The 13,658-nt window shown below is 38.4% G+C and overlaps 1 protein-coding gene across 2 annotated transcripts in view; it reads right to left on the bottom strand.

Moving 5' to 3' along the window:
* osgn1 (oxidative stress induced growth inhibitor 1) overlaps positions 1–13,405 on the bottom strand; it is a 34,956-nt gene extending 21,551 nt beyond the window's left edge. The window contains exons 1-2 of one of the 2 annotated variants that reach the window (XM_042407657.1): positions 13,258–13,405; positions 9,709–9,862 (exon numbers count right to left, since the gene is read on the bottom strand). The gene's annotated coding sequence lies outside the window, so the exon portion shown is untranslated. Of the gene's footprint in view, positions 1–9,708; positions 9,873–13,257 lie in introns of those variants that run through there. The other variant, XM_042407658.1, reaches the window with a different exon arrangement.
* Between the last annotated feature and the right edge of the window lie 253 nt (positions 13,406–13,658).

Raw genomic sequence — 13,658 nt, 5'->3', positions numbered from 1 at the left:
TGCAAAATGTGCTGTAGAAGGACTGTTTGCTGAGAGTGGAAGGAGGAAATTGGAAAAATTTGAAAACTGTTCAGTGAATACATTTTGTCCTAAAACTATAAATAATGAATAGTTTGGTTGATGTTGTTCTCACTGTAGAGATTAAGTTGGGAACTGAAAGAAGGCTTTTGTTCTCCAAAAAGTTCCTGACATCGTTGGTTGGTGCCATATATCTGAAAGGTTCTCATAATTATCAGTTGTGAAGCTGCAGGTATGTCTTGTCACCTGGAGGCAAATGCCATCAGCTGCTTAAGCGCTCCTGACATTTTTGGGTGAGGCCACATAACAACGTGATGTAGGAGTTGATGACCTAATTTTAAAACACTGTAATAAGATTAACAGCTTAATCAATTTTAAATGTCAGCATGTCCTTTATTTGCATTTCACTAAACAATTATTTCAGGTATTTAAGGTGTTTACAGAGATTTTAAGGAGACACAAAGCTGCTGGGTTGCTCTTACAATTTAAAAATAAGTGCAAGCATTTTTTGTTTGGTGGCTTGTTCAGCAAGCTAAGGTGCAGGACAAGAGGTGTGTTCATGTTTGTGAGTTAGATAAGAACGAGACTTTAGCAGGAAAGCTAATGTGGGCTGTTGTTCGGAGTCTGTGGTTCTTGTGTTGTGTAGCAGGATGCTATCAGGCTCAGTGTGACTGTTTGCTCTGTCAATGATAGAATGACACATTATCGCTTTATTCAAGATTTGATTTGCTGTGATTTTATGGAAAAATATTTCATCAATGTAATGTAAAACTAGGACATCATGAAATCAAAGATAACAAGAGCAACAAGATTCTACAGCCATGCTGGCAGCTCTGTGAGGCTGTACTAAGGCAAAACGGTACTGTAGGCTAAATGCTAACATCTGCATGCTAACATGCTCACAATGACAATGTTGACATGATTACATTTAGCAGGTTCTGTGTATTGTTTACCATGTTTACTATCTGAGTTTAGCATGCTAGCATTCAAACATTTTTGCTAATTAGTACCAAACACAAATTACAGCTGAGGATGATGGGAATGTAGTTTTTCAGGTATTGGGTCATGAACCAAAGTATTAGACAAATTAAAATTTTCAGCTAATGATGGCGCTAGAGGAAAAGTCAGGGGATCATCAAAGTTATTAGGATTCCTCCTCTGGGAACAAGGAATATTTATATATTTTTTAAAAAAGTCAAATCATCTCATAGCTATTGAGATATTTCAGTCTAGACCAAAGTGGTGGACTGACCGACATTGCATTCCATAGTGCTGCTAGCGTGGCTAAAAATATGAATGTGGACGCAGCTTGAAATAATGGAACCATTGTGAGAAGCATCAGCAATCTACTGTCTATCAGTAAGGCATTTGGGACTCAGGGAAAATGAAAAAAATCCCATGAATTTACAGCTTTACAAATGAAATGCAGATGTGTTGTGTCATGCAAGCTGTACTCTTATATAAGATGCAAATGATGATATTGAATAGGACAGAATGTGCTGATAGCACGTTGCCCTTGGTCACAACTTGTTTTCTGTCCAGCAGTCTGCCAGAAAAAACTGGTGACCCTTCAGTTATAAAATATAAAGAGTCCACAAACATTTGCAAAATGTTCTGTAGAAGAAGTGTTTGCGGAGAGTGGAATGAGGAAATTGAAGAATTTTGAAAACTGTTAATTGAATACATTTTGTCTTAAAACTATAAATAATGAATAGTTTGTTTGCTGTTGTTCTCACTGTATGAGATTAAGTTGGGAACTGAAAGAAGGCTTTTGTTCTCCCAAGAGTTCCTAAGATTGTTGATTGAGGCCACATATCTGAAAGGTTCTCATAATTATCAGTTGTGCTTTGAAGCTGCAGGTACATCTTGCCACCTGGAGGCAAATGCCATCAGCTTGTAATGAAACACTGCTTTTATACGAATTTCCAAGCGCTCCTGACATTTTTGTGTGAGGCCACATGACATAATCTATCTATCCATCTATTTATCTATCTCTCTATCTATCTATCTATCTATCTATCTATCTATATGTCTGTCTATCTGTCTATCTATCATGCTACGACCACGCTGATGTAGGAATTGATGACCTAATTTTAGGTTACTGTAATAAGATTAACAGCTTAATGAATTTTAAATGTCAGCATGATCTTTTCCTTTATTTGCACTTCACTAACCAATTATGTAAGAAAAGATTCAGGTATTCAAGGTGTTTACAGATATTTGAAGGAGTCACAAATATGCTGGGTTGCTCATTGTAAAAACAAGTGCTGGGTTGCGCTTATTTTTTCCTTTTGGTTTGGTAGCTCATTCAACAAGCTAAGGTGCCCAGGGACTACAGATGAAAATTAGCCTGACTAACCCTGGCATATTTTCAGAAATGTTATCAATATGCACTGTCCCTGTCAAATAAAGTAATAACGTTTTTAAAAAACTCAAATGTGTTAATTTTAAATAAGAAGGAGACTTTAGCAGGAAAATCAATGTGGCTGCTGTTGTGCAGAGTCTGTGGCACTTGTGTTGTGTAGCAGGATGCAATCAGGCTCAGTGTGACCATCTGCTCTGCCATGTTATCACTTTATTCAAGATTTAATTTACTGTGATTTGATGGAACGGTATTTCATCGAAATAATGTAAAACTAGGACAAAATCAAAGAAATTAAAATATAAATTTCTACCTTTTGATATCTGATTTTTTTCTCAAAGAAGAACATAGGACAGAGCAGATATATACTGTATATTAACATGTTGCCAAGGACAGGGAACAATGGAGGGAACTCATTGTGGCCTTATGTCAAAGGGGACAAAGAGGATAAGTTAAGTATTGAAAACGTTAAAATATCTTGTTTTGTGTTTCAAGACAATGTGTCTGTCCCATACCTTAACCAAGTGCTTACAGCCAACCCACACAGAAAGCAGTTTTGAGGCATTTTTGACAGAACAGATAAACCTAAATTTTATTAAATCTATCAGTTCACACTGAAACTGGAAAACTGATTTTTATTGTTAGTTTTTGATTCATCAGAAGTGTTCATAGTAGGTATATGATTCCTGAAACTGACTTTCAAATGCCACAATAAATAATTAAAGGAAAGGTTCACAATTTTTAAAGTGTGTCTTAAAACAAAAGTCAGGTGCCCATATGAACACTGAACACCATCACTTACACTGTAAGTGCACTATGAAGGGATCTTATGATGGCCAGTATGAACAGGGGGAAGAAAAATCTGCTTCAGTGTTCATTTGGGCACCTAACTAATTTCTTTAAGACAGAATTGAAAAATTGCGAACCCATCCTTTCAGCCCACAGCTTGCCCCAGCAAGATAAAAATCTCCACCCATAGAAGTGGCTCATCACTACTTTTAAGATGGCGTGTTATCCTCCTGGCATTTTTTTATGTTTTCTTCTGTGCATCTTCTTTCTAACATTGTTTAATCACACAGTGGCAAAGTTAAACAAGTAGTGTTAAAGTCAAAATATTTTTTTTAATTTTTTAACCCTTTTAGATCATATCCCTGCTCATATTGTGGACCTATTTAACAATATTCTTTCAACATTCAAACCAAATTCCTCCCAACGTTATGTCCTGTCTGTCTATCCTGTTTCACTCGTAAATACATCATAATGCGGATGTTAGATACTCTCGAAATGCCATTTTGTCTGGAATTTAAACAACGTCAGCGCCTTTTAGTTCATTGTGATGTATGCATTGGAATTGGTAACATGCATTTACTAAAGAACCTGTAATTACCCATTTGCTTCATGGGAATATTTGGTAAAAAAAAAAAAAAAAAGGCTTCAATTTTGTCACACTGCAGTTCATCTGAAACAGTATCTAACAAGTTTGTTTAAACTGAGAGGAAATGCTTCAGGTTTGAAATAAACCGCTCAGACTGCTTTTGGTGTGAAAGCAGGGCAGTTGTGAGTCTAAAGATGCCTTTGGGAAACCCAACACCGGTCTGTGAGTCACAGTTTAATCCTGTGCAGGAAGCTTCCCTTTGTCTACGTGTGAGCGGTCAAGCGTCGACGTCACTGGGATCTGCTTTCAACAGCAGAGATCACAGGCAGAGGATGAACAGCTCAGAGCGAGACAAAAGGGCCTGTGAAGAGTTAAAAGTACACAAAGCATTCCTCCTTTGCCTCTGTTCCAGGAACAGAGAGAACATTTGAACAAGACAGAGACATAGTGAGGTACAGTGGATGTCAGACACAGAACAGGGTTTTAAACTTCACACAGCCCAAAGAAAACAGCAACGGATGAGATGTGCCACGTAAGACATTTTACATGAATATGGCGCTCTAACTGCATTATGACGGGACAAGCTGTAAGATACTAAATGTATTTTGGCAGACAAGAAAATGATCTTAAAACAGAATCTAATGAAAACACTAGAATTAAAGGATAGGTTTTGTTTTTTTTCAAGTCTGTCTTAATACAATACTGATGTGCCATTATGTACGTGGAAATGGGTCTTGTTGGCTGTAACATTCCCTACTCTCCACATTGACCCTGAAGCTATTCCACCGCAATGCAACTACAATGTAAGTCTGTACAAATATGCACTCAAAAGTTCTGCCAAAATTAGACTTCAACAGCCTCAGTGAGCTAAACTGAGTCAATATATTCCACAGCCTGTTAAGGAGAAAATTCCCTCTTTTTGTTTCCTTACTTATCTGTGGCGGATGTATTGAGTATTTCGAGTCCGGACCTGGGTATATTGAGACAACACAAACACTGGAACATCCCAGTACCACACTGTAGTTGTCAAGAAATGGTTCCATCATTTTACCATCACCTCTTTTATGAAAATGTTTTACTCTTGTTTTATTGAGTCTGTTTTAACCTTTTCTTTTGTCTGTTGGTTTGGGTCACTTACCCTGAAAAACAGGAATAAGTTGGAAAGCATTTTAAGAATGTGCAGTGAAATCACTGGCACAAATCTTGAGGAACTCTCCCTGTTTCACAGAGTCATAGCCACAAAGAAGGCCCAGTCAGTGCTGGCTGACCGTAGTCACCTCCTGTTCTGTGAGCACAAGTTGGTTCCATCAGATATATTCTGCCTAGATGCAGGACCAATAGACTGAAAAGCTCATTTGTCCCTGCTACCATTGGCTTTTTTAACAGTATTATGTAATTCTTTGTTTTTTTTGTCTAATTTGTTTAAGTGTAAGTTGGTATGTGTTGTTGATTGTATTTATTTACTGCTGGCTGTGCAACAAATTGCCCCTTGGGGATAATAAAGATTACCTTGACCTTGACCTCCACCATGTACTGTAATTCCCTCTGAGACTTTACATTTTTGTCTGTATACAGATTAAACAAACTAAATACAACGTGTTAATTATTGACATTTAGAGGTGCTGGTCAATGTATTTTTGAACTTGGGACGGAGCCAGGCTAACTGTATGCTTCCAGTCTTTAGGCTAAGCTAAGCTAACCATGTTTTTACTCCAGCTGTATACTGAACGCACAGACATGAGATTGATAGTCTCACTCTCAGACAGTGTTGAACTATTCCTTTAAGAATCATATAACCCTGTTTAAATTCAGTATCCTTAGATGTGCTAATACCATAAAGAACACAGGCTTTAGAAGCATATGTGGGAATCGACCCCTGACCCTGTTGGTGCCTCCTCCCTCTCTTCTCCAGTCGAGTTAACTACTGTATAGACTGTGGAGTTTGTTGACAATTGGATTAAAATATTACATAAATAAGATTATGTAATACTCCGCCTTTGTGCAGAGAGGCTGGCTGATTGGTGGTGACGTAACAGATTGCTGTCAGGGCTGCAACAGCATTACAGTGGCCACTGGGATTATCGTACACAGTCCGTTAGCGCCTTGCTCAGAAAACTCCAAACACAAGCTGCTGAGCTGCATGTAAGATGACTGAGACATCCAGGATTTTTAAAAAACTTATAGTCCAACTGAAATTACATTGCATGTGTCTTTAATCTGCTGCAGCATACATATTTGCTCTGTAAATCACTCGTCCTGTATTGTCCTTTGAGAATAAATCAGAAACCAAAATGGAGAAAGGGTAGAGGCAAAGATACTGCGTGATGTGAAACAGACAGGTGTATGCTGTTCTGAAAACAATGGGAAGTTAGTTGTTGTAGTTTGCCTGCTGATTTGGAGCTGCAGCACTGACTGCAACACAAAGCTCATGAAGACTACTGAAAAACTCCCAATTGCTGCAATTTGCGTCAAAGTTTTGTGATGTCCATCGCAAATAAACACCCATAAGTCTGCTAATAAATCCAAGAAAAAATTATGCTCTAGAACTTGTCTGAGAATCATCACATAACATAACACAAACTTTTCTTCAGTGTCAAAGTAATCCAGTGATAGTTGTCTGTACATCCATGTGTACATTCTCAGCATGAAAGGCTAATGCAAACAAATGAAGACAAATTGCATCCCACAGGTAACTGAGATAGAGGGTGTGCATCAGAATTTGAATACCTCTGGTGTAGATGTAGTCTCAAATGCAGAAAGCAGGACTGAGCCATTAAATATGTTTATCACAATGTGTTAGTGTCTCTGCACTATTTACTGTAGTTGCCGTAAATTCTGAGACATCCACTTATGGGTGTCATGAAGGCAGTTTTGGAGGGATCCAATTTTCTGAAAATTGTTTGCAGGGTCACATCTGTGTGTCGTCTGCATAAAAGTGGAAACTGATAAACAACTGCAAATAATGTTTCTGCTTTGTGGCTGAAAGGACTGGTTATCACGACCAGAATATAGTTAAGACTTACACAGTCTTATACAGCACTCACTCTGTACCAGTCGATGGCGCCTTGAGAGAAATGAGTTGTATAAGAAGCTTTGATGCTGCAGCTTTCTCAGACATGCTCTACTTGACATGCATAGTGTGTGTTATGTAAAATGCCAGATATGCATACCTGTGGGATTAGTGTGTCATGTAATCTGATGAAGGATGGGCCACTTCTAGCCTATGAAACACCACCCACATCTCTGAATTGTTTAGCAATTAAAGGCTGGCCTGAAATGGACTCAGTCTGATTATCGGGCTGAAACAAAGAATTTATTTATGTGCTTGATAAATCATGATAAACCTAGTTTGCTCTAAAAGAAAAAAAGTCTTAAGGTTATTTTTGGTAGAGACAGAGATTGTTTCAGTTAAGTGCCTTGCACACTGGACCAATAGACCACGATGATGTCTTCTGACATTTAAATTCTACAATTTCTCCCTCAAACTGAAAAAAGGATATTATATTAATTATATAATAAGTACCATTAGCACAACCTGAGAATGCAGTGACAGTTCTCTTCAAGTCTTTTCATGATCAGCAATTAGATATGAATTGCTCTCACCTCCCACCTAACCACGACCAACAGGCTCTAAAACAAACACACCTGAGTGTGTTTGTGTGTATGTGACTGAATCACACATCACATATTGTCCGACTGCGGATCTAAGTAAATGCTCCATCTTAATTCTTCTAGATCTCAGTGCAGCCTTTGACTCTGTTGACCGCACAATTCTCCTGGATCGCTTGCAACTCTGAGTCAGCCTCTCTGGATCCACCCTTGATTGGTTCCACTCTTACATTTCAAACAGACAGTTCACTGTTTCCATCGGGAGCTCATCCTCCACACCAGCAAATATTTCATGTGGGGTTCCGCAGGGTTCAGTTTTAGGTCCACTTCTTTTCTGTCTTTACATGCCCCCATTCGGAATAGAAGAATCATCCAAACTCATAACATCTCTTTTCACTGTTACGCAGATAATACTCAAATCTACCTCCCCCTCAATTCCCAAAATCAGGCTGATGTAACTAAATTACAAAACTGTCTCCAAGATATTAAAGACTGGTTGTCTCATAACTTCCTGCAATTAAATGAGGACAAGACAGAGATCTCACTCTTTGGCCCCCCACATCATACCACTGCTGTTACCCAGAACCTCAATCACCTCTCCACCTACATCAGGCCACATGCTAAGAACCCGGATGTTATACTTGATAGTGACCTAAATTTCAACAAACAGGTAAATTACGTTGTCAAGTCCAACTTCTTCCAACTCAGAACCATTTCCAAAATTAGGCATTTCCTCTCATCCTCTGACCTAGAGAGAGTTATTCATGCACTAATATCATCCAGGCTGGACTACTGTAGCTCCCTCTACCTAGGAATCTCTCAGGCTACAATTTGCTGTTTACAACTTATCCAAAACGCTGCTGCCCGATTATTAACAATGTCCAAGAAACGAGACCACTATCCTTGCATCCTTACACTGGCTCCCCATTCATTACAGGATAAACTTCAAAATTCTTGTCTATAAATCTCTCCACGGTCTTGCCCCAATTTATTTATCTCAGAACTTCTCACTCCTTTAAGCAGCACCAGACCACTCAGATCCTCCTACCGTGGCATGTTGGCTGTGCCTCATTCGTGGAAAAAAACGGCTGGGGACAGGGCTTTTTCTGTAGTGGCTCCTCGGCTCTGGAATAGCCCACCAGAGATCATTAGACAGACTGCGTCTGTTGATGCTTTTAAGATGCACCTGAAGACTCACTTTTATTCTCTGGCTTTAACAGTGTTTAATCTGCTTTATTTCTATCAGATTTTTGGGTTTTAATTTGTGCTTAAAAGTGTTTCTATTTTACTCATGCTCCATTTTTTACAATTATCTGTTATGCACGTATATGTCTTTATACTTGTATGTGCATACATACGCCTATCTTTGTGAAGCACTTTGGTGCAAAACCTGTTTGCTTTTAAAGTGTTATATAAATAAAATAAACTTGAAACATATTCATAGTGCTTTACTTTTCCCATCAAAAGTCAAGCCCAATATGTAAATTTTCCGCATTAAAATGTCAAAAAACGACCAGATCTATGTTATATATTTTGTTGAGTTGTGTACTTAAAAATGCTTTCAACAGTGTTCAAACCCAGAGAAATTTGGATTTTTTAAAAAAATTTGAATTTCCCCTTTGCACATGCGTCAGCGTTTTGGTCGTCCGCCAGTTGTCATGAAGTGAGTTTTTATCCAGTTTTAAGCCTCGGCTTGCAGCCAAGCTGCTGCTGCCCCTCTGGAGGTCCTTTATCCACTGAACAGCGTCAGAGAAACATTGATTTTTAATGTGAAACTGCTTTATTCAGCATTTTTACCGGTTTGTTTTGGAGAGGAGGAGACCTCTGTGGATAATTCTGCTCCCAGTAAAAACCTCCTGAATGATGAACACTGAAGTAATCCTAACTGGGAGAAGCTGACTGCAATGACGGCAATGGTGGTTGTTTAACAATGAAAACAACAACTCCTATGATCCCACGCTACTTCATGACGTCATCAAACTCTTTCTTTTGTTATTGTTTTGATTGAGAAACTCCTACTGGCAGAAAATTACATACTTGTTTAAAGTCAGAGTTCATTTAAGACACACAAACACACATGGCTTCTCAGCAAATTAAAAGTCAATATGAAGAAGTTGGCATAAATAATTTATATTCAACAATACAGTTTAAATGTATTTACCAGTAACACCTGGTAAATACAATGTGGTGATGTATTGAATTACTATCAGAAACATTTGATACATTTTTTTGAAAGAGCTGCTCTCATGTTTAAAGTTTGAGGTGAAATTATTTCCTGGGAAAGAACTCCATTTTATCCTGAAAACAGTGTGTTATCTGTTGCAGGTTGAGATGAAAACTTAACTGGTTCTTTATGCAGCTCCTCTGTTCAGCCTCCTTCTGAAACAGGACGTTTTAGCTCCTGTCACTTTAAGGCTCCCCTCCCGATGAGCCCACTCTGCTCTGATTGGTCAGCTTCTGGAAGTTGCCCCTCAGCAGAGTCCCGACATCTCAGGAGGCTACGTAAACAAAAAATAGTGTTAGGATTTCACTTGTTTTTCATGTTATTTCCTCAAAATGGAAACTTCTCAAATATATCTGTAGCCTACATGTTTGGGCCCAAATCCAATCTGTAATAATTATGTGGACAACGTGAAAAACACATGGAACAACCTTAGCAACAAAGTCTACCAAACAGACGGCTGTTTGTGGGCATGAGCGAACAATCTGACATCATTACAAGGAGGAAGTAGAGGTAACTTTGTAAACAAAGTGTTCAGATCAGGTTGTTCCCTTTAAGTTTCACTGAGTTAAAAGAAAAGAAAAAAAATCCATAGTTATTATTTAACCTTTTTCTGTTTTGGTTTATGACTGACATTTTCTTAATGCTCTGTCACTGTTTCACCTCCTCTTTAACCCACATCCTCCTCTTTCCCCGTTTCCTCTTATCTTGGTTGTAAATTCCCCTCCTTGATTCAGCTCCCTGTTCACCTCTGACACATAAATATTTTACTATTCTTTGTTTATGGTTTGTGTATTTCCTCTGATAGTGTGTGGTTATTCATTAAGAGTCTGTTTTCTTGTATTCTTCCATTCATGGATAAGACTGTTTTTGTTACAACCTGATGTCCCACTAGTGATCACTTTGTTGATCATCTGACTTTTCACCATAGTCACCATCAGGTCAAAACTTTGGTTTATTACCAAATACCTGCAAAACTAATGACATTCCCATCAGCCTCAGCTGTACTTTGTGTTTTGTGCTCATGGTAGCAAATGGTAACAGTTTATCACATTGTCATGATGAGCATGTTAGTATGTTGACATTAGCATTTAGCTCAAAGCACCATTGTTCCTGAGTACAGGCTAGCAGAGTTGCTAGCATGACTGCAGACTATTGGTCTGTCTGTGACTAAATTATAAAATTTATTTTAAAAAAGGAAAAGGACGTTGTCCATTTTTGTGACCCAGCAACTATCCCTAATTAACCACTGGTGTCTCATGGTGTAACTGCCCTTAAAATGTCATAAGTTCTTGTCTCCACACATACCACTTCAACTTTCCTTATTGTGCACTACATATAAAAGAACTTAAACTTCAATCAGTGAGGACAACACCAGCTAAGGAGAATGGGGAGGCTCTATTTGATCTGACAATCATATCACTACATACTTTGCTCCCCACACTGTTAACTTGCATGCAACTAAAGCATGTTCCTGTAGAAATTGCCGGAATGGAAACGTAAACCAGAACGCTTTGGATCCCAAAATCTTGTCCTTCACCTACAGATGCATTCATATGCAAATATGTGTTTATAGAGATTAGGACGGCATCATTTGTCAGTGTCTAAAATGCCTATTTCCAGGTCTATATTTATATTCTGGGGCTCTACTGGAATATCTTTGCAAGATTTACAGTTGAAAAAGACTCCTTATTTATCTTATACTGGCCCTTTATACAGCCCCTCAGTTCAGCCTCTGGAGCCCTGGATTTTGACTTGCAGGGAGCATTTCTACATACACTGACCTCAAGTTTTGGAACCTTGACCATGCTTAGCATAGATATCTGACATCATAACAGTATAAAATTAACAGAAAATCAAAAAAGCATGATATCTCCCCTTTAATTTCTTATCTGACATCACTTTGGTTATGGTTAGATTTAGGCACAAACGAGTTGGTTAGGTTTAGAGAAAGTATTTGGCTGAAATAACCTCTTGGTTAAGGTTTGGGGACCTTCATGGTTAGAAGATACAAACATTGACTGTTGGTAGGAATCAGTAAGCGAAAAGTGGCCTCTCGTGTCAAAGTCTGATGTTTTGTTGACCAATTCATCCAACGTGACCTCCTCCGTCTGTGGACTTTGTGGCTCTATAATAATGTCACAGTGTTTTCTCCTTGAATGTAAACAGATGTTGTTATTGAGATTTAACTGTTTTTCTTGACTTTTCGTGTTTCTTGACTCATCTTTTTAGTGATAGTTAAGGCTGGCCTCGCCTTGGACCAGACGCTAGTCATGCTGTTATTGGCCTAGACTGCCAGGGGACTTCCCATGATGCACTGAGCTCCTCTTTACTCCTTTCCCTCTCCATCCATCACCATTAATGCATGTTACTAACTTGATATCTTCCCCAGTGTTTCCTCCCATTAAAGGGGGGGTTTCCTTGCCGCTGTTACTAAAGTGCTTGCTCATGGGGGAATGTTGGTTGATCCAATTATCATTTAAATCTACTGTATGCATTTACATTTTGGTGTCTAAGATGATGTTACATAATAAATGGAGAAATACAAACATTATGCAGACAGAAGCAGGTGGACTGAAACTCTGAATGACTGCTGTTTTCCTTGGAGGTGGCAGATGGAGACGGAATAAGGGGATTTCCTTTTGTGTGAAGCTGTTGGTCTTGATGGTTGACTGCATGTTTAAGCCCCACCTGGTAACCATCCAGCCGGCTCGTTTGTCTCTGCTTGTGCAAACCATTGTTTTCTCCAGATCCAGAAAGCCAACACTTTTATCAACAGTGTTGCTAAGGGACAGATCATAAACACTAGAGAGGCTGGAGGTACTCGAGGTGAAATCTGACAGTCTGTTATGTGCATTGTTTTAATTGATTTGATTAAACTTCAGTAGATGATGTTGTAATTTCCAGCATTTCACAAGTTATACACTTATTCTTTGGCAGTGCTGCAACACTCGTTTACTTGTTGGATTTTCCCAAAACGTGGAGGAATGAATGATCATACTGTTGGACTGTCACACTTTCAAATTATATTCACAGCTGAATTGACTTATTTTACTGTGATGTTTACTTTGATGTTTTTACTGTTTTTACTTTGTCATTGTTAAGTTTGTCTACCTTTGTCTCTGAGTTGTGTCAAAGAGGAATTTCTGTTACTATGTGTAAGACAATAAGGTTTCTTGAATCTTGAATCAAACAGCGTTGGACAGTAATGCATTACTTTGCAGCTCATCACAGCAATGTAATAACTTTTTTCAGTAACAAGTAGTGTAAGGGATTACAATGTGAAATTCAGTAATTGAATTATAGTTTCTAATCCCAGTAATGCTCTGTTACTTTTACACTTAGGGGTCAGCTGGCTCGCTATCATACTGGGATTAATGGAGGGTTGATATCAGTGCGGTCTCTGTGTTCAGCTGAAAGACGCTCCGGAGGAGGAAAAATGTGACTCATGCTACTCACAACGTTGTCTTATTGAACATTTTGTGTTTTCTTAGCCGACTTGCTAATGTTAGTCTCATACACCTACATTCAGCATTTCTTCCTGGGCTACAAGACAGGGTTTTCAGTGAAAACAGAGAGGTCTAGTCACCATAAGGCATTTATATATTGACAACATTTATGGGTCATTTACTCAAAGTAAACAGAAGCATGCCTTACCTTCTTCAGACTTACCTTCTTCAGATTTCTTCAGGTATCTACAGATCAAGGATTTCACAAGGAGGCACCTCCACGATTTTGAGAAGATCAGTATTCACTCAACCATTGAACGCGTCGTGGTAAATCTTCAAATGGGCCAATAAATCTTCAGGTCACCCACAACTTAGTATTAAACTCAAAACTTATAAGAGAAAGACTCAAAAAACAAACTTGAAGCTGGTAGAGTTCAATGTGAATAGGTTTACTGTGTATAAAGAGCAATACAAAGCAAACCAAGGCCTTTATCCTGGGATAAAAAACCTAATGCAAAATCATAAAACATGATATTATATACTTCTCATAACCACTCCTATTGTGGAGCTTATTTTCTAGACTCCACCTCATATTTTAATCATGTTCAAAACTATTTGGTCATT

The sequence above is a fragment of the Thunnus maccoyii genome, chromosome 3 (assembly GCF_910596095.1).
Source record: "Thunnus maccoyii chromosome 3, fThuMac1.1, whole genome shotgun sequence".
Taxonomy (NCBI): domain Eukaryota; kingdom Metazoa; phylum Chordata; class Actinopteri; order Scombriformes; family Scombridae; genus Thunnus; species Thunnus maccoyii.
Note: the sequence above shows the minus strand (reverse complement) of the source record. Positions and strands in the feature narration are given on the sequence as shown.